At 40.5% G+C, this 25,148-nt stretch overlaps 35 non-coding genes across 35 annotated transcripts; all 35 read left to right on the top strand.

Annotated features, from left to right (window-relative positions):
* Positions 1–8: 8 nt before the first annotated feature.
* LOC141311525 (5S ribosomal RNA) lies at positions 9–127 on the top strand. Its single transcript, XR_012348984.1, has one exon. It is a non-coding gene; the product is annotated as a 5S ribosomal RNA (ribosomal RNA).
* A 753-nt stretch (positions 128–880) lies between these two features.
* Positions 881–999, top strand: LOC141311524 (5S ribosomal RNA). Its single transcript, XR_012348983.1, has one exon. It is a non-coding gene; the product is annotated as a 5S ribosomal RNA (ribosomal RNA).
* Positions 1,000–1,752: 753 nt separating this feature from the next.
* On the top strand, positions 1,753–1,871 carry LOC141311523 (5S ribosomal RNA). The gene has a single exon (XR_012348982.1). It is a non-coding gene; the product is annotated as a 5S ribosomal RNA (ribosomal RNA).
* Positions 1,872–2,624: 753 nt separating this feature from the next.
* Positions 2,625–2,743, top strand: LOC141311520 (5S ribosomal RNA). Its single transcript, XR_012348980.1, has one exon. It is a non-coding gene; the product is annotated as a 5S ribosomal RNA (ribosomal RNA).
* A 753-nt stretch (positions 2,744–3,496) lies between these two features.
* LOC141311519 (5S ribosomal RNA) lies at positions 3,497–3,615 on the top strand. Its single transcript, XR_012348979.1, has one exon. It is a non-coding gene; the product is annotated as a 5S ribosomal RNA (ribosomal RNA).
* A 753-nt stretch (positions 3,616–4,368) lies between these two features.
* LOC141311518 (5S ribosomal RNA) lies at positions 4,369–4,487 on the top strand. The gene has a single exon (XR_012348978.1). It is a non-coding gene; the product is annotated as a 5S ribosomal RNA (ribosomal RNA).
* Positions 4,488–4,571: 84 nt separating this feature from the next.
* LOC141311517 (5S ribosomal RNA) lies at positions 4,572–4,690 on the top strand. The gene has a single exon (XR_012348977.1). It is a non-coding gene; the product is annotated as a 5S ribosomal RNA (ribosomal RNA).
* A 753-nt stretch (positions 4,691–5,443) lies between these two features.
* On the top strand, positions 5,444–5,562 carry LOC141311516 (5S ribosomal RNA). The gene has a single exon (XR_012348976.1). It is a non-coding gene; the product is annotated as a 5S ribosomal RNA (ribosomal RNA).
* Positions 5,563–6,315: 753 nt separating this feature from the next.
* On the top strand, positions 6,316–6,434 carry LOC141311514 (5S ribosomal RNA). Its single transcript, XR_012348973.1, has one exon. It is a non-coding gene; the product is annotated as a 5S ribosomal RNA (ribosomal RNA).
* An 84-nt stretch (positions 6,435–6,518) lies between these two features.
* Positions 6,519–6,637, top strand: LOC141311513 (5S ribosomal RNA). Its single transcript, XR_012348972.1, has one exon. It is a non-coding gene; the product is annotated as a 5S ribosomal RNA (ribosomal RNA).
* Positions 6,638–6,721: 84 nt separating this feature from the next.
* Positions 6,722–6,840, top strand: LOC141311512 (5S ribosomal RNA). The gene has a single exon (XR_012348971.1). It is a non-coding gene; the product is annotated as a 5S ribosomal RNA (ribosomal RNA).
* Positions 6,841–7,593: 753 nt separating this feature from the next.
* On the top strand, positions 7,594–7,712 carry LOC141310256 (5S ribosomal RNA). The gene has a single exon (XR_012347802.1). It is a non-coding gene; the product is annotated as a 5S ribosomal RNA (ribosomal RNA).
* Positions 7,713–8,465: 753 nt separating this feature from the next.
* LOC141311511 (5S ribosomal RNA) lies at positions 8,466–8,584 on the top strand. Its single transcript, XR_012348970.1, has one exon. It is a non-coding gene; the product is annotated as a 5S ribosomal RNA (ribosomal RNA).
* An 84-nt stretch (positions 8,585–8,668) lies between these two features.
* Positions 8,669–8,787, top strand: LOC141311509 (5S ribosomal RNA). Its single transcript, XR_012348969.1, has one exon. It is a non-coding gene; the product is annotated as a 5S ribosomal RNA (ribosomal RNA).
* A 753-nt stretch (positions 8,788–9,540) lies between these two features.
* Positions 9,541–9,659, top strand: LOC141311508 (5S ribosomal RNA). The gene has a single exon (XR_012348968.1). It is a non-coding gene; the product is annotated as a 5S ribosomal RNA (ribosomal RNA).
* A 753-nt stretch (positions 9,660–10,412) lies between these two features.
* LOC141311507 (5S ribosomal RNA) lies at positions 10,413–10,531 on the top strand. Its single transcript, XR_012348967.1, has one exon. It is a non-coding gene; the product is annotated as a 5S ribosomal RNA (ribosomal RNA).
* Positions 10,532–10,615: 84 nt separating this feature from the next.
* LOC141311506 (5S ribosomal RNA) lies at positions 10,616–10,734 on the top strand. The gene has a single exon (XR_012348966.1). It is a non-coding gene; the product is annotated as a 5S ribosomal RNA (ribosomal RNA).
* Positions 10,735–11,487: 753 nt separating this feature from the next.
* Positions 11,488–11,606, top strand: LOC141309934 (5S ribosomal RNA). The gene has a single exon (XR_012347481.1). It is a non-coding gene; the product is annotated as a 5S ribosomal RNA (ribosomal RNA).
* Positions 11,607–12,359: 753 nt separating this feature from the next.
* LOC141311505 (5S ribosomal RNA) lies at positions 12,360–12,478 on the top strand. Its single transcript, XR_012348965.1, has one exon. It is a non-coding gene; the product is annotated as a 5S ribosomal RNA (ribosomal RNA).
* An 84-nt stretch (positions 12,479–12,562) lies between these two features.
* Positions 12,563–12,681, top strand: LOC141311266 (5S ribosomal RNA). Its single transcript, XR_012348730.1, has one exon. It is a non-coding gene; the product is annotated as a 5S ribosomal RNA (ribosomal RNA).
* A 753-nt stretch (positions 12,682–13,434) lies between these two features.
* Positions 13,435–13,553, top strand: LOC141311504 (5S ribosomal RNA). Its single transcript, XR_012348963.1, has one exon. It is a non-coding gene; the product is annotated as a 5S ribosomal RNA (ribosomal RNA).
* A 753-nt stretch (positions 13,554–14,306) lies between these two features.
* On the top strand, positions 14,307–14,425 carry LOC141311502 (5S ribosomal RNA). The gene has a single exon (XR_012348961.1). It is a non-coding gene; the product is annotated as a 5S ribosomal RNA (ribosomal RNA).
* An 84-nt stretch (positions 14,426–14,509) lies between these two features.
* Positions 14,510–14,628, top strand: LOC141311501 (5S ribosomal RNA). Its single transcript, XR_012348960.1, has one exon. It is a non-coding gene; the product is annotated as a 5S ribosomal RNA (ribosomal RNA).
* A 752-nt stretch (positions 14,629–15,380) lies between these two features.
* LOC141311500 (5S ribosomal RNA) lies at positions 15,381–15,499 on the top strand. The gene has a single exon (XR_012348959.1). It is a non-coding gene; the product is annotated as a 5S ribosomal RNA (ribosomal RNA).
* Positions 15,500–16,252: 753 nt separating this feature from the next.
* Positions 16,253–16,371, top strand: LOC141310335 (5S ribosomal RNA). The gene has a single exon (XR_012347880.1). It is a non-coding gene; the product is annotated as a 5S ribosomal RNA (ribosomal RNA).
* Positions 16,372–16,455: 84 nt separating this feature from the next.
* LOC141311498 (5S ribosomal RNA) lies at positions 16,456–16,574 on the top strand. Its single transcript, XR_012348958.1, has one exon. It is a non-coding gene; the product is annotated as a 5S ribosomal RNA (ribosomal RNA).
* A 1,541-nt stretch (positions 16,575–18,115) lies between these two features.
* Positions 18,116–18,234, top strand: LOC141310252 (5S ribosomal RNA). Its single transcript, XR_012347797.1, has one exon. It is a non-coding gene; the product is annotated as a 5S ribosomal RNA (ribosomal RNA).
* Positions 18,235–18,987: 753 nt separating this feature from the next.
* Positions 18,988–19,106, top strand: LOC141311497 (5S ribosomal RNA). The gene has a single exon (XR_012348957.1). It is a non-coding gene; the product is annotated as a 5S ribosomal RNA (ribosomal RNA).
* An 84-nt stretch (positions 19,107–19,190) lies between these two features.
* LOC141311496 (5S ribosomal RNA) lies at positions 19,191–19,309 on the top strand. Its single transcript, XR_012348956.1, has one exon. It is a non-coding gene; the product is annotated as a 5S ribosomal RNA (ribosomal RNA).
* Positions 19,310–19,393: 84 nt separating this feature from the next.
* Positions 19,394–19,512, top strand: LOC141311495 (5S ribosomal RNA). Its single transcript, XR_012348955.1, has one exon. It is a non-coding gene; the product is annotated as a 5S ribosomal RNA (ribosomal RNA).
* Positions 19,513–20,265: 753 nt separating this feature from the next.
* On the top strand, positions 20,266–20,384 carry LOC141311494 (5S ribosomal RNA). Its single transcript, XR_012348954.1, has one exon. It is a non-coding gene; the product is annotated as a 5S ribosomal RNA (ribosomal RNA).
* A 2,663-nt stretch (positions 20,385–23,047) lies between these two features.
* LOC141311493 (5S ribosomal RNA) lies at positions 23,048–23,166 on the top strand. The gene has a single exon (XR_012348952.1). It is a non-coding gene; the product is annotated as a 5S ribosomal RNA (ribosomal RNA).
* Positions 23,167–23,250: 84 nt separating this feature from the next.
* LOC141311492 (5S ribosomal RNA) lies at positions 23,251–23,369 on the top strand. Its single transcript, XR_012348951.1, has one exon. It is a non-coding gene; the product is annotated as a 5S ribosomal RNA (ribosomal RNA).
* A 753-nt stretch (positions 23,370–24,122) lies between these two features.
* On the top strand, positions 24,123–24,241 carry LOC141311490 (5S ribosomal RNA). Its single transcript, XR_012348949.1, has one exon. It is a non-coding gene; the product is annotated as a 5S ribosomal RNA (ribosomal RNA).
* A 753-nt stretch (positions 24,242–24,994) lies between these two features.
* LOC141310322 (5S ribosomal RNA) lies at positions 24,995–25,113 on the top strand. Its single transcript, XR_012347867.1, has one exon. It is a non-coding gene; the product is annotated as a 5S ribosomal RNA (ribosomal RNA).
* The last annotated feature ends 35 nt before the right edge of the window (positions 25,114–25,148 follow it).

Here is a 25,148-nt window from a genome sequence, read left to right as displayed (position 1 = left end):
CAGCCCTCGCTTACGGCCATACCGCGCTGAGAGCGCCCGATCTCGTCTGATCTCGGAAGCTAAGCAGCGTCGGGCCTGCTTAGTACTTGGATGGGAGACCGCCTGGGAATACCAGGTGCTGTAAGCTTTTGCCTTTTCTTCACTATTTATATAATATGCTGGCTTTTAGAAAGACGTGTTTTACCGCTCTATTTATTACAATCATTTAAATGTATTATAGAGTTTTAAGTGTTTTACATGTTTTTTAGGCCATTTTATTACTCTTAACATTTTAAGTGAGTGTGTGTCTTTAAAAAATGGATGGTTGGCCTGCCATGTGACTAGACACATGACAGGAAGCAGGAAGTACAACTGTATAAGAGAGCAGCATGACAAACAAAGGACAGTCACCAAACTGTTGGATTGAGGAGTTGCTAATTTTAGAGCTCACCTTTCCATTCACCACCTGCAAACTTTGGATTACACTTTCTGTGGATTGTATATACACCGGTGGACACTCACATTGGACTTATCAACACACTGGGATTCTTGGACTGTTTTTAGGGTATGGACAAATGAACTGTATTCTTTTAACAGCGTTTACCTCGTTTTATCGTGTTGTTTTAAAGTCTTTTATGTGAACCTTGTAAATAAACCAAATCTATTTAAACCAATCTTCTTTTATGTCTCATTCTTTTAACCACTAGTCATCTCTCACAGTTAAATCTGACCCCATTTTAGTCTTGTAACTCGGCTGATAAGGCCGATTGTTACACTTGGATGGGAGACCGCCTGGGAATACCAGGTGCTGTAAGCTTTTGCCTTTTCTTCACTATTTATATAATATGCTGGCTTTTACGGAGGCTGATCTTTAAATAGCCCACTTTTTGGAGCAGCCCTCGCTTACGGCCATACCGCGCTGAGAGCGCCCGATCTCGTCTGATCTCGGAAGCTAAGCAGCGTCGGGCCTGCTTAGTACTTGGATGGGAGACCGCCTGGGAATACCAGGTGCTGTAAGCTTTTGCCTTTTCTTCACTATTTATATAATATGCTGGCTTTTAGAAAGACGTGTTTTACCGCTCTATTTATTACAATCATTTAAATGTATTATAGAGTTTTAAGTGTTTTACATGTTTTTTAGGCCATTTTATTACTCTTAACATTTTAAGTGAGTGTGTGTCTTTAAAAAATGGATGGTTGGCCTGCCATGTGACTAGACACATGACAGGAAGCAGGAAGTACAACTGTATAAGAGAGCAGCATGACAAACAAAGGACAGTCACCAAACTGTTGGATTGAGGAGTTGCTAATTTTAGAGCTCACCTTTCCATTCACCACCTGCAAACTTTGGATTACACTTTCTGTGGATTGTATATACACCGGTGGACACTCACATTGGACTTATCAACACACTGGGATTCTTGGACTGTTTTTAGGGTATGGACAAATGAACTGTATTCTTTTAACAGCGTTTACCTCGTTTTATCGTGTTGTTTTAAAGTCTTTTATGTGAACCTTGTAAATAAACCAAATCTATTTAAACCAATCTTCTTTTATGTCTCATTCTTTTAACCACTAGTCATCTCTCACAGTTAAATCTGATCCCATTTTAGTCTTGTAACTCGGCTGATAAGGCCGATTGTTACACTTGGATGGGAGACCGCCTGGGAATACCAGGTGCTGTAAGCTTTTGCCTTTTCTTCACTATTTATATAATATGCTGGCTTTTACGGAGGCTGATCTTTAAATAGCCCACTTTTTGGAGCAGCCCTCGCTTACGGCCATACCGCGCTGAGAGCGCCCGATCTCGTCTGATCTCGGAAGCTAAGCAGCGTCGGGCCTGCTTAGTACTTGGATGGGAGACCGCCTGGGAATACCAGGTGCTGTAAGCTTTTGCCTTTTCTTCACTATTTATATAATATGCTGGCTTTTAGAAAGACGTGTTTTACCGCTCTATTTATTACAATCATTTAAATGTATTATAGAGTTTTAAGTGTTTTACATGTTTTTTAGGCCATTTTATTACTCTTAACATTTTAAGTGAGTGTGTGTCTTTAAAAAATGGATGGTTGGCCTGCCATGTGACTAGACACATGACAGGAAGCAGGAAGTACAACTGTATAAGAGAGCAGCATGACAAACAAAGGACAGTCACCAAACTGTTGGATTGAGGAGTTGCTAATTTTAGAGCTCACCTTTCCATTCACCACCTGCAAACTTTGGATTACACTTTCTGTGGATTGTATATACACCGGTGGACACTCACATTGGACTTATCAACACACTGGGATTCTTGGACTGTTTTTAGGGTATGGACAAATGAACTGTATTCTTTTAACAGCGTTTACCTCGTTTTATCGTGTTGTTTTAAAGTCTTTTATGTGAACCTTGTAAATAAACCAAATCTATTTAAACCAATCTTCTTTTATGTCTCATTCTTTTAACCACTAGTCATCTCTCACAGTTAAATCTGACCCCATTTTAGTCTTGTAACTCGGCTGATAAGGCCGATTGTTACACTTGGATGGGAGACCGCCTGGGAATACCAGGTGCTGTAAGCTTTTGCCTTTTCTTCACTATTTATATAATATGCTGGCTTTTACGGAGGCTGATCTTTAAATAGCCCACTTTTTGGAGCAGCCCTCGCTTACGGCCATACCGCGCTGAGAGCGCCCGATCTCGTCTGATCTCGGAAGCTAAGCAGCGTCGGGCCTGCTTAGTACTTGGATGGGAGACCGCCTGGGAATACCAGGTGCTGTAAGCTTTTGCCTTTTCTTCACTATTTATATAATATGCTGGCTTTTAGAAAGACGTGTTTTACCGCTCTATTTATTACAATCATTTAAATGTATTATAGAGTTTTAAGTGTTTTACATGTTTTTTAGGCCATTTTATTACTCTTAACATTTTAAGTGAGTGTGTGTCTTTAAAAAATGGATGGTTGGCCTGCCATGTGACTAGACACATGACAGGAAGCAGGAAGTACAACTGTATAAGAGAGCAGCATGACAAACAAAGGACAGTCACCAAACTGTTGGATTGAGGAGTTGCTAATTTTAGAGCTCACCTTTCCATTCACCACCTGCAAACTTTGGATTACACTTTCTGTGGATTGTATATACACCGGTGGACACTCACATTGGACTTATCAACACACTGGGATTCTTGGACTGTTTTTAGGGTATGGACAAATGAACTGTATTCTTTTAACAGCGTTTACCTCGTTTTATCGTGTTGTTTTAAAGTCTTTTATGTGAACCTTGTAAATAAACCAAATCTATTTAAACCAATCTTCTTTTATGTCTCATTCTTTTAACCACTAGTCATCTCTCACAGTTAAATCTGATCCCATTTTAGTCTTGTAACTCGGCTGATAAGGCCGATTGTTACACTTGGATGGGAGACCGCCTGGGAATACCAGGTGCTGTAAGCTTTTGCCTTTTCTTCACTATTTATATAATATGCTGGCTTTTACGGAGGCTGATCTTTAAATAGCCCACTTTTTGGAGCAGCCCTCGCTTACGGCCATACCGCGCTGAGAGCGCCCGATCTCGTCTGATCTCGGAAGCTAAGCAGCGTCGGGCCTGCTTAGTACTTGGATGGGAGACCGCCTGGGAATACCAGGTGCTGTAAGCTTTTGCCTTTTCTTCACTATTTATATAATATGCTGGCTTTTAGAAAGACGTGTTTTACCGCTCTATTTATTACAATCATTTAAATGTATTATAGAGTTTTAAGTGTTTTACATGTTTTTTAGGCCATTTTATTACTCTTAACATTTTAAGTGAGTGTGTGTCTTTAAAAAATGGATGGTTGGCCTGCCATGTGACTAGACACATGACAGGAAGCAGGAAGTACAACTGTATAAGAGAGCAGCATGACAAACAAAGGACAGTCACCAAACTGTTGGATTGAGGAGTTGCTAATTTTAGAGCTCACCTTTCCATTCACCACCTGCAAACTTTGGATTACACTTTCTGTGGATTGTATATACACCGGTGGACACTCACATTGGACTTATCAACACACTGGGATTCTTGGACTGTTTTTAGGGTATGGACAAATGAACTGTATTCTTTTAACAGCGTTTACCTCGTTTTATCGTGTTGTTTTAAAGTCTTTTATGTGAACCTTGTAAATAAACCAAATCTATTTAAACCAATCTTCTTTTATGTCTCATTCTTTTAACCACTAGTCATCTCTCACAGTTAAATCTGACCCCATTTTAGTCTTGTAACTCGGCTGATAAGGCCGATTGTTACACTTGGATGGGAGACCGCCTGGGAATACCAGGTGCTGTAAGCTTTTGCCTTTTCTTCACTATTTATATAATATGCTGGCTTTTACGGAGGCTGATCTTTAAATAGCCCACTTTTTGGAGCAGCCCTCGCTTACGGCCATACCGCGCTGAGAGCGCCCGATCTCGTCTGATCTCGGAAGCTAAGCAGCGTCGGGCCTGCTTAGTACTTGGATGGGAGACCGCCTGGGAATACCAGGTGCTGTAAGCTTTTGCCTTTTCTTCACTATTTATATAATATGCTGGCTTTTACGGAGGCTGATCTTTAAATAGCCCACTTTTTGGAGCAGCCCTCGCTTACGGCCATACCGCGCTGAGAGCGCCCGATCTCGTCTGATCTCGGAAGCTAAGCAGCGTCGGGCCTGCTTAGTACTTGGATGGGAGACCGCCTGGGAATACCAGGTGCTGTAAGCTTTTGCCTTTTCTTCACTATTTATATAATATGCTGGCTTTTAGAAAGACGTGTTTTACCGCTCTATTTATTACAATCATTTAAATGTATTATAGAGTTTTAAGTGTTTTACATGTTTTTTAGGCCATTTTATTACTCTTAACATTTTAAGTGAGTGTGTGTCTTTAAAAAATGGATGGTTGGCCTGCCATGTGACTAGACACATGACAGGAAGCAGGAAGTACAACTGTATAAGAGAGCAGCATGACAAACAAAGGACAGTCACCAAACTGTTGGATTGAGGAGTTGCTAATTTTAGAGCTCACCTTTCCATTCACCACCTGCAAACTTTGGATTACACTTTCTGTGGATTGTATATACACCGGTGGACACTCACATTGGACTTATCAACACACTGGGATTCTTGGACTGTTTTTAGGGTATGGACAAATGAACTGTATTCTTTTAACAGCGTTTACCTCGTTTTATCGTGTTGTTTTAAAGTCTTTTATGTGAACCTTGTAAATAAACCAAATCTATTTAAACCAATCTTCTTTTATGTCTCATTCTTTTAACCACTAGTCATCTCTCACAGTTAAATCTGACCCCATTTTAGTCTTGTAACTCGGCTGATAAGGCCGATTGTTACACTTGGATGGGAGACCGCCTGGGATTACCAGGTGCTGTAAGCTTTTGCCTTTTCTTCACTATTTATATAATATGCTGGCTTTTACGGAGGCTGATCTTTAAATAGCCCACTTTTTGGAGCAGCCCTCGCTTACGGCCATACCGCGCTGAGAGCGCCCGATCTCGTCTGATCTCGGAAGCTAAGCAGCGTCGGGCCTGCTTAGTACTTGGATGGGAGACCGCCTGGGAATACCAGGTGCTGTAAGCTTTTGCCTTTTCTTCACTATTTATATAATATGCTGGCTTTTAGAAAGACGTGTTTTACCGCTCTATTTATTACAATCATTTAAATGTATTATAGAGTTTTAAGTGTTTTACATGTTTTTTAGGCCATTTTATTACTCTTAACATTTTAAGTGAGTGTGTGTCTTTAAAAAATGGATGGTTGGCCTGCCATGTGACTAGACACATGACAGGAAGCAGGAAGTACAACTGTATAAGAGAGCAGCATGACAAACAAAGGACAGTCACCAAACTGTTGGATTGAGGAGTTGCTAATTTTAGAGCTCACCTTTCCATTCACCACCTGCAAACTTTGGATTACACTTTCTGTGGATTGTATATACACCGGTGGACACTCACATTGGACTTATCAACACACTGGGATTCTTGGACTGTTTTTAGGGTATGGACAAATGAACTGTATTCTTTTAACAGCGTTTACCTCGTTTTATCGTGTTGTTTTAAAGTCTTTTATGTGAACCTTGTAAATAAACCAAATCTATTTAAACCAATCTTCTTTTATGTCTCATTCTTTTAACCACTAGTCATCTCTCACAGTTAAATCTGATCCCATTTTAGTCTTGTAACTCGGCTGATAAGGCCGATTGTTACACTTGGATGGGAGACCGCCTGGGAATACCAGGTGCTGTAAGCTTTTGCCTTTTCTTCACTATTTATATAATATGCTGGCTTTTACGGAGGCTGATCTTTAAATAGCCCACTTTTTGGAGCAGCCCTCGCTTACGGCCATACCGCGCTGAGAGCGCCCGATCTCGTCTGATCTCGGAAGCTAAGCAGCGTCGGGCCTGCTTAGTACTTGGATGGGAGACCGCCTGGGAATACCAGGTGCTGTAAGCTTTTGCCTTTTCTTCACTATTTATATAATATGCTGGCTTTTACGGAGGCTGATCTTTAAATAGCCCACTTTTTGGAGCAGCCCTCGCTTACGGCCATACCGCGCTGAGAGCGCCCGATCTCGTCTGATCTCGGAAGCTAAGCAGCGTCGGGCCTGCTTAGTACTTGGATGGGAGACCGCCTGGGAATACCAGGTGCTGTAAGCTTTTGCCTTTTCTTCACTATTTATATAATATGCTGGCTTTTACGGAGGCTGATCTTTAAATAGCCCACTTTTTGGAGCAGCCCTCGCTTACGGCCATACCGCGCTGAGAGCGCCCGATCTCGTCTGATCTCGGAAGCTAAGCAGCGTCGGGCCTGCTTAGTACTTGGATGGGAGACCGCCTGGGAATACCAGGTGCTGTAAGCTTTTGCCTTTTCTTCACTATTTATATAATATGCTGGCTTTTAGAAAGACGTGTTTTACCGCTCTATTTATTACAATCATTTAAATGTATTATAGAGTTTTAAGTGTTTTACATGTTTTTTAGGCCATTTTATTACTCTTAACATTTTAAGTGAGTGTGTGTCTTTAAAAAATGGATGGTTGGCCTGCCATGTGACTAGACACATGACAGGAAGCAGGAAGTACAACTGTATAAGAGAGCAGCATGACAAACAAAGGACAGTCACCAAACTGTTGGATTGAGGAGTTGCTAATTTTAGAGCTCACCTTTCCTTTCACCACCTGCAAACTTTGGATTACACTTTCTGTGGATTGTATATACACCGGTGGACACTCACATTGGACTTATCAACACACTGGGATTCTTGGACTGTTTTTAGGGTATGGACAAATGAACTGTATTCTTTTAACAGCGTTTACCTCGTTTTATCGTGTTGTTTTAAAGTCTTTTATGTGAACCTTGTAAATAAACCAAATCTATTTAAACCAATCTTCTTTTATGTCTCATTCTTTTAACCACTAGTCATCTCTCACAGTTAAATCTGACCCCATTTTAGTCTTGTAACTCGGCTGATAAGGCCGATTGTTACACTTGGATGGGAGACCGCCTGGGATTACCAGGTGCTGTAAGCTTTTGCCTTTTCTTCACTATTTATATAATATGCTGGCTTTTACGGAGGCTGATCTTTAAATAGCCCACTTTTTGGAGCAGCCCTCGCTTACGGCCGTACCGCGCTGAGAGCGCCTGATCTCGTCTGATCTCGGAAGCTAAGCAGCGTCGGGCCTGCTTAGTACTTGGATGGGAGACCGCCTGGGAATACCAGGTGCTGTAAGCTTTTGCCTTTTCTTCACTATTTATATAATATGCTGGCTTTTAGAAAGACGTGTTTTACCGCTCTATTTATTACAATCATTTAAATGTATTATAGAGTTTTAAGTGTTTTACATGTTTTTTAGGCCATTTTATTACTCTTAACATTTTAAGTGAGTGTGTGTCTTTAAAAAATGGATGGTTGGCCTGCCATGTGACTAGACACATGACAGGAAGCAGGAAGTACAACTGTATAAGAGAGCAGCATGACAAACAAAGGACAGTCACCAAACTGTTGGATTGAGGAGTTGCTAATTTTAGAGCTCACCTTTCCATTCACCACCTGCAAACTTTGGATTACACTTTCTGTGGATTGTATATACACCGGTGGACACTCACATTGGACTTATCAACACACTGGGATTCTTGGACTGTTTTTAGGGTATGGACAAATGAACTGTATTCTTTTAACAGCGTTTACCTCGTTTTATCATGTTGTTTTAAAGTCTTTTATGTGAACCTTGTAAATAAACTAAATCTATTTAAACCAATCTTCTTTTATGTCTCATTCTTTTAACCACTAGTCATCTCTCACAGTTAAATCTGATCCCATTTTAGTCTTGTAACTCGGCTGATAAGGCCGATTGTTACACTTGGATGGGAGACCGCCTGGGAATACCAGGTGCTGTAAGCTTTTGCCTTTTCTTCACTATTTATATAATATGCTGGCTTTTACGGAGGCTGATCTTTAAATAGCCCACTTTTTGGAGCAGCCCTCGCTTACGGCCATACCGCGCTGAGAGCGCCCGATCTCGTCTGATCTCGGAAGCTAAGCAGCGTCGGGCCTGCTTAGTACTTGGATGGGAGACCGCCTGGGAATACCAGGTGCTGTAAGCTTTTGCCTTTTCTTCACTATTTATATAATATGCTGGCTTTTACGGAGGCTGATCTTTAAATAGCCCACTTTTTGGAGCAGCCCTCGCTTACGGCCATACCGCGCTGAGAGCGCCCGATCTCGTCTGATCTCGGAAGCTAAGCAGCGTCGGGCCTGCTTAGTACTTGGATGGGAGACCGCCTGGGAATACCAGGTGCTGTAAGCTTTTGCCTTTTCTTCACTATTTATATAATATGCTGGCTTTTAGAAAGACGTGTTTTACCGCTCTATTTATTACAATCATTTAAATGTATTATAGAGTTTTAAGTGTTTTACATGTTTTTTAGGCCATTTTATTACTCTTAACATTTTAAGTGAGTGTGTGTCTTTAAAAAATGGATGGTTGGCCTGCCATGTGACTAGACACATGACAGGAAGCAGGAAGTACAACTGTATAAGAGAGCAGCATGACAAACAAAGGACAGTCACCAAACTGTTGGATTGAGGAGTTGCTAATTTTAGAGCTCACCTTTCCATTCACCACCTGCAAACTTTGGATTACACTTTCTGTGGATTGTATATACACCGGTGGACACTCACATTGGACTTATCAACACACTGGGATTCTTGGACTGTTTTTAGGGTATGGACAAATGAACTGTATTCTTTTAACAGCGTTTACCTCGTTTTATCGTGTTGTTTTAAAGTCTTTTATGTGAACCTTGTAAATAAACCAAATCTATTTAAACCAATCTTCTTTTATGTCTCATTCTTTTAACCACTAGTCATCTCTCACAGTTAAATCTGACCCCATTTTAGTCTTGTAACTCGGCTGATAAGGCCGATTGTTACACTTGGATGGGAGACCGCCTGGGAATACCAGGTGCTGTAAGCTTTTGCCTTTTCTTCACTATTTATATAATATGCTGGCTTTTACGGAGGCTGATCTTTAAATAGCCCACTTTTTGGAGCAGCCCTCGCTTACGGCCATACCGCGCTGAGAGCGCCCGATCTCGTCTGATCTCGGAAGCTAAGCAGCGTCGGGCCTGCTTAGTACTTGGATGGGAGACCGCCTGGGAATACCAGGTGCTGTAAGCTTTTGCCTTTTCTTCACTATTTATATAATATGCTGGCTTTTAGAAAGACGTGTTTTACCGCTCTATTTATTACAATCATTTAAATGTATTATAGAGTTTTAAGTGTTTTACATGTTTTTTAGGCCATTTTATTACTCTTAACATTTTAAGTGAGTGTGTGTCTTTAAAAAATGGATGGTTGGCCTGCCATGTGACTAGACACATGACAGGAAGCAGGAAGTACAACTGTATAAGAGAGCAGCATGACAAACAAAGGACAGTCACCAAACTGTTGGATTGAGGAGTTGCTAATTTTAGAGCTCACCTTTCCATTCACCACCTGCAAACTTTGGATTACACTTTCTGTGGATTGTATATACACCGGTGGACACTCACATTGGACTTATCAACACACTGGGATTCTTGGACTGTTTTTAGGGTATGGACAAATGAACTGTATTCTTTTAACAGCGTTTACCTCGTTTTATCGTGTTGTTTTAAAGTCTTTTATGTGAACCTTGTAAATAAACCAAATCTATTTAAACCAATCTTCTTTTATGTCTCATTCTTTTAACCACTAGTCATCTCTCACAGTTAAATCTGATCCCATTTTAGTCTTGTAACTCGGCTGATAAGGCCGATTGTTACACTTGGATGGGAGACCGCCTGGGAATACCAGGTGCTGTAAGCTTTTGCCTTTTCTTCACTATTTATATAATATGCTGGCTTTTACGGAGGCTGATCTTTAAATAGCCCACTTTTTGGAGCAGCCCTCGCTTACGGCCATACCGCGCTGAGAGCGCCCGATCTCGTCTGATCTCGGAAGCTAAGCAGCGTCGGGCCTGCTTAGTACTTGGATGGGAGACCGCCTGGGAATACCAGGTGCTGTAAGCTTTTGCCTTTTCTTCACTATTTATATAATATGCTGGCTTTTACGGAGGCTGATCTTTAAATAGCCCACTTTTTGGAGCAGCCCTCGCTTACGGCCATACCGCGCTGAGAGCGCCCGATCTCGTCTGATCTCGGAAGCTAAGCAGCGTCGGGCCTGCTTAGTACTTGGATGGGAGACCGCCTGGGAATACCAGGTGCTGTAAGCTTTTGCCTTTTCTTCACTATTTATATAATATGCTGGCTTTTAGAAAGACGTGTTTTACCGCTCTATTTATTACAATCATTTAAATGTATTATAGAGTTTTAAGTGTTTTACATGTTTTTTAGGCCATTTTATTACTCTTAACATTTTAAGTGAGTGTGTGTCTTTAAAAAATGGATGGTTGGCCTGCCATGTGACTAGACACATGACAGGAAGCAGGAAGTACAACTGTATAAGAGAGCAGCATGACAAACAAAGGACAGTCACCAAACTGTTGGATTGAGGAGTTGCTAATTTTAGAGCTCACCTTTCCATTCACCACCTGCAAACTTTGGATTACACTTTCTGTGGATTGTATATACACCGGTGGACACTCACATTGGACTTATCAACACACTGGGATTCTTGGACTGTTTTTAGGGTATGGACAAATGAACTGTATTCTTTTAACAGCGTTTACCTCGTTTTATCGTGTTGTTTTAAAGTCTTTTATGTGAACCTTGTAAATAAACCAAATCTATTTAAACCAATCTTCTTTTATGTCTCATTCTTTTAACCACTAGTCATCTCTCACAGTTAAATCTGACCCCATTTTAGTCTTGTAACTCGGCTGATAAGGCCGATTGTTACACTTGGATGGGAGACCGCCTGGGAATACCAGGTGCTGTAAGCTTTTGCCTTTTCTTCACTATTTATATAATATGCTGGCTTTTACGGAGGCTGATCTTTAAATAGCCCACTTTTTGGAGCAGCCCTCGCTTACGGCCATACCGCGCTGAGAGCGCCCGATCTCGTCTGATCTCGAAAGCTAAGCAGCGTCGGGCCTGCTTAGTACTTGGATGGGAGACCGCCTGGGAATACCAGGTGCTGTAAGCTTTTGCCTTTTCTTCACTATTTATATAATATGCTGGCTTTTAGAAAGACGTGTTTTACCGCTCTATTTATTACAATCATTTAAATGTATTATAGAGTTTTAAGTGTTTTACATGTTTTTTAGGCCATTTTATTACTCTTAACATTTTAAGTGAGTGTGTGTCTTTAAAAAATGGATGGTTGGCCTGCCATGTGACTAGACACATGACAGGAAGCAGGAAGTACAACTGTATAAGAGAGCAGCATGACAAACAAAGGACAGTCACCAAACTGTTGGATTGAGGAGTTGCTAATTTTAGAGCTCACCTTTCCATTCACCACCTGCAAACTTTGGATTACACTTTCTGTGGATTGTATATACACCGGTGGACACTCACATTGGACTTATCAACACACTGGGATTCTTGGACTGTTTTTAGGGTATGGACAAATGAACTGTATTCTTTTAACAGCGTTTACCTCGTTTTATCGTGTTGTTTTAAAGTCTTTTATGTGAACCTTGTAAATAAACCAAATCTATTTAAACCAATCTTCTTTTATGTCTCATTCTTTTAACCACTAGTCATCTCTCACAGTTAAATCTGATCCCATTTTAGTCTTGTAACTCGGCTGATAAGGCCGATTGTTACACTTGGATGGGAGACCGCCTGGGAATACCAGGTGCTGTAAGCTTTTGCCTTTTCTTCACTATTTATATAATATGCTGGCTTTTACGGAGGCTGATCTTTAAATAGCCCACTTTTTGGAGCAGCCCTCGCTTACGGCCATACCGCGCTGAGAGCGCCCGATCTCGTCTGATCTCGGAAGCTAAGCAGCGTCGGGCCTGCTTAGTACTTGGATGGGAGACCGCCTGGGAATACCAGGTGCTGTAAGCTTTTGCCTTTTCTTCACTATTTATATAATATGCTGGCTTTTACGGAGGCTGATCTTTAAATAGCCCACTTTTTGGAGCAGCCCTCGCTTACGGCCATACCACGCTGAGAGCGCCCGATCTCGTCTGATCTCGGAAGCTAAGCAGCGTCGGGCCTGCTTAGTACTTGGATGGGAGACCGCCTGGGAATACCAGGTGCTGTAAGCTTTTGCCTTTTCTTCACTATTTATATAATATGCTGGCTTTTAGAAAGACGTGTTTTACCGCTCTATTTATTACAATCATTTAAATGTATTATAGAGTTTTAAGTGTTTTACATGTTTTTTAGGCCATTTTATTACTCTTAACATTTTAAGTGAGTGTGTGTCTTTAAAAAATGGATGGTTGGCCTGCCATGTGACTAGACACATGACAGGAAGCAGGAAGTACAACTGTATAAGAGAGCAGCATGACAAACAAAGGACAGTCACCAAACTGTTGGATTGAGGAGTTGCTAATTTTAGAGCTCACCTTTCCATTCACCACCTGCAAACTTTGGATTACACTTTCTGTGGATTGTATATACACCGGTGGACACTCACATTGGACTTATCAACACACTGGGATTCTTGGACTGTTTTTAGGGTATGGACAAATGAACTGTATTCTTTTAACAGCGTTTACCTCGTTTTATCGTGTTGTTTTAAAGTCTTTTATGTGAACCTTGTAAATAAACCAAATCTATTTAAACCAATCTTCTTTTATGTCTCATTCTTTTAACCACTAGTCATCTCTCACAGTTAAATCTGACCCCATTTTAGTCTTGTAACTCGGCTGATAAGGCCGATTGTTACACTTGGATGGGAGACCGCCTGGGATTACCAGGTGCTGTAAGCTTTTGCCTTTTCTTCACTATTTATATAATATGCTGGCTTTTACGGAGGCTGATCTTTAAATAGCCCACTTTTTGGAGCAGCCCTCGCTTACGGCCATACCGCGCTGAGAGCGCCCGATCTCGTCTGATCTCGGAAGCTAAGCAGCGTCGGGCCTGCTTAGTACTTGGATGGGAGACCGCCTGGGAATACCAGGTGCTGTAAGCTTTTGCCTTTTCTTCACTATTTATATAATATGCTGGCTTTTAGAAAGACGTGTTTTACCGCTCTATTTATTACAATCATTTAAATGTATTATAGAGTTTTAAGTGTTTTACATGTTTTTTAGGCCATTTTATTACTCTTAACATTTTAAGTGAGTGTGTGTCTTTAAAAAATGGATGGTTGGCCTGCCATGTGACTAGACACATGACAGGAAGCAGGAAGTACAACTGTATAAGAGAGCAGCATGACAAACAAAGGACAGTCACCAAACTGTTGGATTGAGGAGTTGCTAATTTTAGAGCTCACCTTTCCATTCACCACCTGCAAACTTTGGATTACACTTTCTGTGGATTGTATATACACCGGTGGACACTCACATTGGACTTATCAACACACTGGGATTCTTGGACTGTTTTTAGGGTATGGACAAATGAACTGTATTCTTTTAACAGCGTTTACCTCGTTTTATCGTGTTGTTTTAAAGTCTTTTATGTGAACCTTGTAAATAAACCAAATCTATTTAAACCAATCTTCTTTTATGTCTCATTCTTTTAACCACTAGTCATCTCTCACAGTTAAATCTGATCCCATTTTAGTCTTGTAACTCGGCTGATAAGGCCGATTGTTACACTTGGATGGGAGACCGCCTGGGAATACCAGGTGCTGTAAGCTTTTGCCTTTTCTTCACTATTTATATAATATGCTGGCTTTTACGGAGGCTGATCTTTAAATAGCCCACTTTTTGGAGCAGCCCTCGCTTACGGCCATACCGCGCTGAGAGCGCCCGATCTCGTCTGATCTCGGAAGCTAAGCAGCGTCGGGCCTGCTTAGTACTTGGATGGGAGACCGCCTGGGAATACCAGGTGCTGTAAGCTTTTGCCTTTTCTTCACTATTTATATAATATGCTGGCTTTTACGGAGGCTGATCTTTAAATAGCCCACTTTTTGGAGCAGCCCTCGCTTACGGCCATACCGCGCTGAGAGCGCCCGATCTCGTCTGATCTCGGAAGCTAAGCAGCGTCGGGCCTGCTTAGTACTTGGATGGGAGACCGCCTGGGAATACCAGGTGCTGTAAGCTTTTGCCTTTTCTTCACTATTTATATAATATGCTGGCTTTTAGAAAGACGTGTTTTACCGCTCTATTTATTACAATCATTTAAATGTATTATAGAGTTTTAAGTGTTTTACATGTTTTTTAGGCCATTTTATTACTCTTAACATTTTAAGTGAGTGTGTGTCTTTAAAAAATGGATGGTTGGCCTGCCATGTGACTAGACACATGACAGGAAGCAGGAAGTACAACTGTATAAGAGAGCAGCATGACAAACAAAGGACAGTCACCAAACTGTTGGATTGAGGAGTTGCTAATTTTAGAGCTCACCTTTCCATTCACCACCTGCAAACTTTGGATTACACTTTCTGTGGATTGTATATACACCGGTGGACACTCACATTGGACTTATCAACACACTGGGATTCTTGGACTGTTTTTAGGGTATGGACAAATGAACTGTATTCTTTTAACAGCGTTTACCTCGTTTTATCGTGTTGTTTTAAAGTCTTTTATGTGAACCTTGTAATAAACCAAATCTATTTAAACCAATCTTCTTTTATGTCTCATTCTTTTAACCACTAGTCATCTCTCACAGTTAAATCTGACCCCATTTTAGTCTTGTAACTCGGCTGATAAGGCCGATTGTTACACTTGGATGGGAGACCGCCTGGGATTACCAGGTGCTGTAAGCTTTTGCCTTTTCTTCACTATTTATATAATATGCTGGCTTTTACGGAGGCTGATCTTTAAATAGCCCACTTTTTGGAGCAGCCCTCGCTTACGGCCATACCGCGCTGAGAGCGCCCGATCTCGTCTGATCTCGGAAGCTAAGCAGCGTCGGGCCTGCTTAGTACTTGGATGGGAGACCGCCTGGGAATACCAGGTGCTGTAAGCTTTTGCCTTTTCTTCACTATTTATATAATATGCTGGCTTTTAGAAAGACGTGTTTTACCGCTCTATTTATTACAATCATTTAAATGTATTATAGAGTTTTAAGTGTTTTACATGTTTTTTAGGCCATTTTATTACTCTTAACATTTTAAGTGAGTGTGTGTCTTTAAAAAATGGATGGTTGGCCTGCCATGTGACTAGACACATGACAGGAAGCAGGAAGTACAACTGTATAAGAGAGCAGCATGACAAACAAAGGACAGTCACCAAACTGTTGGATTGAGGAGTTGCTAATTTTAGAGCTCACCTTTCCATTCACCACCTGCAAACTTTGGATTACACTTTCTGTGGATTGTATATACACCGGTGGACACTCACATTGGACTTATCAACACACTGGGATTCTTGGACTGTTTTTAGGGTATGGACAAATGAACTGTATTCTTTTAACAGCGTTTACCTCGTTTTATCGTGTTGTTTTAAAGTCTTTTATGTGAACCTTGTAAATAAACCAAATCTATTTAAACCAATCTTCTTTTATGTCTCATTCTTTTAACCACTAGTCATCTCTCACAGTTAAATCTGATCCCATTTTAGTCTTGTAACTCGGCTGATAAGGCCGATTGTTACACTTGGATGGGAGACCGCCTGGGAATACCAGGTGCTGTAAGCTTTTGCCTTTTCTTCACTATTTATATAATATGCTGGCTTTTACGGAGGCTGATCTTTAAATAGCCCACTTTTTGGAGCAGCCCTCGCTTACGGCCATACCGCGCTGAGAGCGCCCGATCTCGTCTGATCTCGGAAGCTAAGCTGCATCGGGCCTGCTTAGTACTTGGATGGGAGACCGCCTGGGAATACCAGGTGCTGTAAGCTTTTGCCTTTTCTTCACTATTTATATAATATGCTGGCTTTTACGGAGGCTGATCTTTAAATAGCCCACTTTTTGGAGCAGCCCTCGCTTACGGCCATACCGCGCTGAGAGCGCCCGATCTCGTCTGATCTCGGAAGCTAAGCAGCGTCGGGCCTGCTTAGTACTTGGATGGGAGACCGCCTGGGAATACCAGGTGCTGTAAGCTTTTGCCTTTTCTTCACTATTTATATAATATGCTGGCTTTTAGAAAGACGTGTTTTACCGCTCTATTTATTACAATCATTTAAATGTATTATAGAGTTTTAAGTGTTTTACATGTTTTTTAGGCCATTTTATTACTCTTAACATTTTAAGTGAGTGTGTGTCTTTAAAAAATGGATGGTTGGCCTGCCATGTGACTAGACACATGACAGGAAGCAGGAAGTACAACTGTATAAGAGAGCAGCATGACAAACAAAGGACAGTCACCAAACTGTTGGATTGAGGAGTTGCTAATTTTAGAGCTCACCTTTCCATTCACCACCTGCAAACTTTGGATTACACTTTCTGTGGATTGTATATACACCGGTGGACACTCACATTGGACTTATCAACACACTGGGATTCTTGGACTGTTTTTAGGGTATGGACAAATGAACTGTATATTTTTTTTTTTTTTTTTTTTTTTTTTTTTTTTTGTGATTTATTTATTGAATTTTCATAACAAAACACACATATACATAATTAACATACAAACATTATAAAAATAACAATAAAATAAGTTGAAAAAAATCAATAAAAAAAAAATACTAATTAAAATAAATAAATAATAGCTTAGTAATAAATGCGTGCTACTGACTTGACAATACAAGTGAACAATTTGGATAAATGAAATCATAATAGTACAGTGTAGATGGAAAATTACTCAAGAGAGACTGCATCCAACTGCAGAGTTCTAACATGATCAATGAAGGGTAGCCATATAGCTGAGAATTTTAACATGGAGCCACGAAGACTGTGTTTAATTTTTTCTAATTTAATAAAAAATAAAGCATCTTTTATCCACCGAGTGTGAGAAGGGGCATGAGGACCTTTCCAATGCATCAGAATACAACGTCTAGCTAGTAAAGTGAGAAAGGCTACCAGCCCAACAAAATGAGATGACAATGAGTAATTAGAAGGCAAGACTCCAAACAACCCAATAAGTGGAGAGGGAGAAAGTTTAACAGATATGGTAGCTGAAAGTGAATCAAAAACTGACTCCCAAAAAGTAGACAGAGCAGGACAAGTCCAGAACATGTGGGCTAAATTAGCTGGTTCTAGATGACACTTGTCACAACATGGATCAATATTGGGAAATATACGGGCTAGCTTACTTTTGGACCAGTGTACCCTGTGCACAACTTTACACTGTAAGACTCCATGGCGAGCGCAAACAGATGAGAACTGTATTCTTTTAACAGCGTTTACCTCGTTTTATCGTGTTGTTTTAAAGTCTTTTATGTGAACCTTGTAAATAAACCAAATCTATTTAAACCAATCTTCTTTTATGTCTCATTCTTTTAACCACTAGTCATCTCTCACAGTTAAATCTGACCCCATTTTAGTCTTGTAACTCGGCTGATAAGGCCGATTGTTACACTTGGATGGGAGACCGCCTGGGATTACCAGGTGCTGTAAGCTTTTGCCTTTTCTTCACTATTTATATAATATGCTGGCTTTTACGGAGGCTGATCTTTAAATAGCCCACTTTTTGGAGCAGCCCTCGCTTACGGCCATACCGCGCTGAGAGCGCCCGATCTCGTCTGATCTCGGAAGCTAAGCAGCGTCGGGCCTGCTTAGTACTTGGATGAGAGACCGCCTGGGAATACCAGGTGCTGTAAGCTTTTGCCTTTTCTTCACTATTTATATAATATGCTGGCTTTTAGAAAGACGTGTTTTACCGCTCTATTTATTACAATCATTTAAATGTATTATAGAGTTTTAAGTGTTTTACATGTTTTTTAGGCCATTTTATTACTCTTAACATTTTAAGTGAGTGTGTGTCTTTAAAAAATGGATGGTTGGCCTGCCATGTGACTAGACACATGACAGGAAGCAGGAAGTACAACTGTATAAGAGAGCAGCATGACAAACAAAGGACAGTCACCAAACTGTTGGATTGAGGAGTTGCTAATTTTAGAGCTCACCTTTCCATTCACCACCTGCAAACTTTGGATTACACTTTCTGTGGATTGTATATACACCGGTGGACACTCACATTGGACTTATCAACACACTGGGATTCTTGGACTGTTTTTAGGGTATGGACAAATGAACTGTATTCTTTTAACAGCGTTTACCTCGTTTTATCGTGTTGTTTTAAAGTCTTTTATGTGAACCTTGTAAATAAACCAAATCTATTTAAACCAATCTTCTTTTATGTCTCATTCTTTTAACCACTAGTCATCTCTCACAGTTAAATCTGATCCCATTTTAGTCTTGTAACTCGGCTGATAAGGCCGATTGTTACACTTGGATGGGAGACCGCCTGGGAATACCAGGTGCTGTAAGCTTTTGCCTTTTCTTCACTATTTATATAATATGCTGGCTTTTACGGAGGCTGATCTTTAAATAGCCCACTTTTTGGAGCAGCCCTCGCTTACGGCCATACCGCGCTGAGAGCGCCCGATCTCGTCTGATCTCGGAAGCTAAGCAGCGTCGGGCCTGCTTAGTACTTGGATGGGAGACCGCCTGGGAATACCAGGTGCTGTAAGCTTTTGCCTTTTCTTCACTATTTATATAATATGCTGGCTTTTACGGAGGCTGATCTTTAAATAGCCCACTTTTTGGAGCAGCCCTCGCTTACGGCCATACCGCGCTGAGAGCGCCCGATCTCGTCTGATCTCGGAAGCTAAGCAGCGTCGGGCCTGCTTAGTACTTGGATGGGAGACCGCCTGGGAATACCAGGTGCTGTAAGCTTTTGCCTTTTCTTCACTATTTATATAATATGCTGGCTTTTACGGAGGCTGATCTTTAAATAGCCCACTTTTTGGAGCAGCCCTCGCTTACGGCCATACCGCGCTGAGAGCGCCCGATCTCGTCTGATCTCGGAAGCTAAGCAGCGTCGGGCCTGCTTAGTACTTGGATGGGAGACCGCCTGGGAATACCAGGTGCTGTAAGCTTTTGCCTTTTCTTCACTATTTATATAATATGCTGGCTTTTAGAAAGACGTGTTTTACCGCTCTATTTATTACAATCATTTAAATGTATTATAGAGTTTTAAGTGTTTTACATGTTTTTTAGGCCATTTTATTACTCTTAACATTTTAAGTGAGTGTGTGTCTTTAAAAAATGGATGGTTGGCCTGCCATGTGACTAGACACATGACAGGAAGCAGGAAGTACAACTGTATAAGAGAGCAGCATGACAAACAAAGGACAGTCACCAAACTGTTGGATTGAGGAGTTGCTAATTTTAGAGCTCACCTTTCCATTCACCACCTGCAAACTTTGGATTACACTTTCTGTGGATTGTATATACACCGGTGGACACTCACATTGGACTTATCAACACACTGGGATTCTTGGACTGTTTTTAGGGTATGGACAAATGAACTGTATTCTTTTAACAGCGTTTACCTCGTTTTATCGTGTTGTTTTAAAGTCTTTTATGTGAACCTTGTAAATAAACCAAATCTATTTAAACCAATCTTCTTTTATGTCTCATTCTTTTAACCACTAGTCATCTCTCACAGTTAAATCTGACCCCATTTTAGTCTTGTAACTCGGCTGATAAGGCCGATTGTTACACTTGGATGGGAGACCGCCTGGGAATACCAGGTGCTGTAAGCTTTTGCCTTTTCTTCACTATTTATATAATATGCTGGCTTTTACGGAGGCTGATCTTTAAATAGCCCACTTTTTGGAGCAGCCCTCGCTTACGGCCATACCGCGCTGAGAGCGCCCGATCTCGTCTGATCTCGGAAGCTAAGCAGCGTCGGGCCTGCTTAGTACTTGGATGGGAGACCGCCTGGGAATACCAGGTGCTGTAAGCTTTTGCCTTTTCTTCACTATTTATATAATATGCTGGCTTTTAGAAAGACGTGTTTTACCGCTCTATTTATTACAATCATTTAAATGTATTATAGAGTTTTAACCCCCTGGGGACGAAAAACGCCCTGGGGCGTTTTGAGGCAGTTTCCCAAAAGGAACTTTAATTACTTTGTCATTTCTGATTGTACAGATAAAAGCAGTACATCAATCGAATCTGTAAAGGGTCTACTTTTATTTGTATATACTCACAAAATCAAAAAAACATTGTGATTTTGCAAAATAAAGAAAACAAAAAGGGTGTGCTGTCTGCCGCGTTGATCTCCGTGATCTTCATTCAGAAACGCGTCAGTAAAATAGACTATAACTCAGCCAATATACAACACAGAGACATGAGCAATATGTCCAGACAAAGCTTGATATGTATACTTTTAAACGAAGTAAGTTTTACCGAAAACAAATATCCTGTGATAAAATAATCAATATGAAACCAACACGATGTCCAGTCTCTCCGGTCTGCTTCATTATTTTATAATTAGATCACGCCCACGAGCTGTTCGCTATTCATATTCAAATCGTCCACGTGAGGGCGCCGCGCCAAAAGTAGACGCCCACATCACGGTAAACAAAGGAGAAACTTCGTTCAAGTTAGTCATTTCTGGAAGAAGACTCTGTCAGGAATAAAACGTACTTCAGAAGACATGAGTAAGTTTTTTTTTTCTCTTATTAGCCTACTTGTTAGTTATTACTGTGACAGAATGTGCAAACATTTTACCAGTTAAGACTTTTTGCCAACTATAATTCCTGACTACAGCAAGTGAAACATTATAAAGTACGTTTCATTTCACTGCATCTAAAGGACTCACGATTCCAGTATGTTTTTAATAGTCTGTTCAATAAAGAATGATGCAATATAAAGGTTATAGTGTTCACATTTAAGCTTAACAGTTATAATATAGCCTAGTTTCTTTGTATTCACACAAAGCATGCTTATGTTTGACTATAAGATCATAATTATTTATTTAGTTATTAATGTATCTTACAACAGTAGGATGTAATATGACGGTTTACACTTAGTGTATGTTTTGACAATATGTATTAATACTGTGTTCTCGAATGGATGTTTAACACGATAAACAATTTTTATTAGTTTCTCAGATATAAAATGTCCTTTTTACGTTTGTACAAAATGCGTGGGTCTATGACTACAAAATCATAATATATATATAAATAAATAGTATGATGCTGTTGATATTAACATGCTCACAGATGTTTTGTTTTGTTGTTTTTAGTGATTGTAAACCTGCTCAACACATGAATCCTGCTGACATTTACTTGAGTCTCCTCAAACTGTTTTCCTGAGAGCACTGTACCATCTTCAGATGTTAAAGAAGTTCACAAGTGAATTTCAAGTTATTTTTCTTGATAAATAAATCTATTCAAAATAAGCTACAAACATATTTTGTCCTTATATTCCTCCTTCATTCATTCCTTTGTTCCTCTCAGTCATCTGACTGAGTAACTAATTATGCGGCTCATTATGCAGGTCTTTGTCTTCTCAGGTGTGAATCACAGCATTATTCATGATCATTCACGCCTTCTTCGCATACAGCTATTCTAAACAAAAAGTGTCTTCAAAAATTTAAATCAATATACTGTTTTGTGTAAACAAGTGAACGAGATGATTTTCACATCATTTGATAGAAAAAACTCTAGCCTAACACATCCAGTTCTCAAAGTCTTGTGAACAAATATTCTGTATGTGTTTCATGACTTTATTTCAGTGACTTCAAAAATTTTGTTTTTCACTAAGCACGCATAAACGTTGTTTTCTCAAAAACACCAACATGTACATTCATGTTGCTTACATATTACTGTAGCCCAAATTGTGCTGATTACAATATAATCAGATTTGGGCCATTCATATGTTTTTAAGATACTGAAAAAAGCACAAATGTCAGGGCATGTCAAAACTTTTTCAGGGCCCAAAAACACCCTCAGTCCCCAGAGGGTTAAGTGTTTTACATGTTTTTTAGGCCATTTTATTACTCTTAACATTTTAAGTGAGTGTGTGTCTTTAAAAAATGGATGGTTGGCCTGCCATGTGACTAGACACATGACAGGAAGCAGGAAGTACAACTGTATAAGAGAGCAGCATGACAAACAAAGGACAGTCACCAAACTGTTGGATTGAGGAGTTGCTAATTTTAGAGCTCACCTTTCCATTCACCACCTGCAAACTTTGGATTACACTTTCTGTGGATTGTATATACACCGGTGGACACTCACATTGGACTTATCAACACACTGGGATTCTTGGACTGTTTTTAGGGTATGGACAAATGAACTGTATTCTTTTAACAGCGTTTACCTCGTTTTATCGTGTTGTTTTAAAGTCTTTTATGTGAACCTTGTAAATAAACCAAATCTATTTAAACCAATCTTCTTTTATGTCTCATTCTTTTAACCACTAGTCATCTCTCACAGTTAAATCTGATCCCATTTTAGTCTTGTAACTCGGCTGATAAGGCCGATTGTTACACTTGGATGGGAGACCGCCTGGGAATACCAGGTGCTGTAAGCTTTTGCCTTTTCTTCACTATTTATATAATATGCTGGCTTTTACGGAGGCTGATCTTTAAATAGCCCACTTTTTGGAGCAGCCCTCGCTTACGGCCATACCGCGCTGAGAGCGCCCGATCTCGTCTGATCTCGGAAGCTAAGCAGCGTCGGGCCTGCTTAGTACTTGGATGGGAGACCGCCTGGGAATACCAGGTGCTGTAAGCTTTTGCCTTTTCTTCACTATTTATATAATATGCTGGCTTTTACGGAGGCTGATCTTTAAATAGCCCACTTTTTGGAGCAGCCCTCGCTTACGGCCATACCGCGCTGAGAGCGCCCGATCTCGTCTGATCTCGGAAGCTAAGCAGCGTCGGGCCTGCTTAGTACTTGGATGGGAGACCGCCTGGGAATACCAGGTGCTGTAAGCTTTTGCCTTTTCTTCACTATTTATATAATATGCTGGCTTTTAGAAAGACGTGTTTTACCGCTCTATTTATTACAATCATTTAAATGTATTATAGAGTTTTAAGTGTTTTACATGTTTTTTAGGCCATTTTATTACTCTTAACATTTTAAGTGAGTGTGTGTCTTTAAAAAATGGATGGTTGGCCTGCCATGTGACTAGACACATGACAGGAAGCAGGAAGTACAACTGTATAAGAGAGCAGCATGACAAACAAAGGACAGTCACCAAACTGTTGGATTGAGGAGTTGCTAATTTTAGAGCTCACCTTTCCATTCACCACCTGCAAACTTTGGATTACACTTTCTGTGGATTGTATATACACCGGTGGACACTCACATTGGACTTATCAACACACTGGGATTCTTGGACTGTTTTTAGGGTATGGACAAATGAACTGTATTCTTTTAACAGCGTTTACCTCGTTTTATCGTGTTGTTTTAAAGTCTTTTATGTGAACCTTGTAAATAAACCAAATCTATTTAAACCAATCTTCTTTTATGTCTCATTCTTTTAACCACTAGTCATCTCTCACAGTTAAATCTGACCCCATTTTAGTCTTGTAACTCGGCTGATAAGGCCGATTGTTACACTTGGATGGGAGACCGCCTGGGATTACCAGGTGCTGTAAGCTTTTGCCTTTTCTTCACTATTTATATAATATGCTGGCTTTTACGGAGGCTGATCTTTAAATAGCCCACTTTTTGGAGCAGCCCTCGCTTACGGCCATACCGCGCTGAGAGCGCCCGATCTCGTCTGATCTCGGAAGCTAAGCAGCGTCGGGCCTGCTTAGTACTTGGATGGGAGACCGCCTGGGAATACCAGGTGCTGTAAGCTTTTGCCTTTTCTTCACTATTTATATAATATGCTGGCTTTTAGAAAGACGTGTTTTACCGCTCTATTTATTACAATCATTTAAATGTATTATAGAGTTTTAAGTGTTTTACATGTTTTTTAGGCCATTTTATTACTCTTAACATTTTAAGTGAGTGTGTGTCTTTAAAAAATGGATGGTTGGCCTGCCATGTGACTAGACACATGACAGGAAGCAGGAAGTACAACTGTATAAGAGAGCAGCATGACAAACAAAGGACAGTCACCAAACTGTTGGATTGAGGAGTTGCTAATTTTAGAGCTCACCTTTCCATTCACCACCTGCAAACTTTGGATTACACTTTCTGTGGATTGTATATACACCGGTGGACACTCACATTGGACTTATCAACACACTGGGATTCTTGGACTGTTTTTAGGGTATGGACAAATGAACTGTATTCTTTTAACAGCGTTTACCTCGTTTTATCGTGTTGTTTTAAAGTCTTTTATGTGAACCTTGTAAATAAACCAAATCTATTTAAACCAATCTTCTTTTATGTCTCATTCTTTTAACCACTAGTCATCTCTCACAGTTAAATCTGATCCCATTTTAGTCTTGTAACTCGGCTGATAAGGCCGATTGTTACACTTGGATGGGAGACCGCCTGGGAATACCAGGTGCTGTAAGCTTTTGCCTTTTCTTCACTATTTATATAATATGCTGGCTTTTACGGAGGCTGATCTTTAAATAGCCCACTTTTTGGAGCAGCCCTCGCTTACGGCCATACCGCGCTGAGAGCGCCCGATCTCGTCTGATCTCGGAAGCTAAGCAGCGTCGGGGCTGCTTAGTACTTGGATGGGAGACCGCCTGGGAATACCAGGTGCTGTAAGCTTTTGCCTTTTCTTCACTATTTATATAATATGCTGG

Source organism: Garra rufa, unplaced genomic scaffold, assembly GCF_049309525.1.
Source record: "Garra rufa unplaced genomic scaffold, GarRuf1.0 hap1_unplaced_003, whole genome shotgun sequence".
Lineage (NCBI taxonomy): Eukaryota > Metazoa > Chordata > Actinopteri > Cypriniformes > Cyprinidae > Garra > Garra rufa.
Note: the sequence above shows the minus strand (reverse complement) of the source record. Positions and strands in the feature narration are given on the sequence as shown.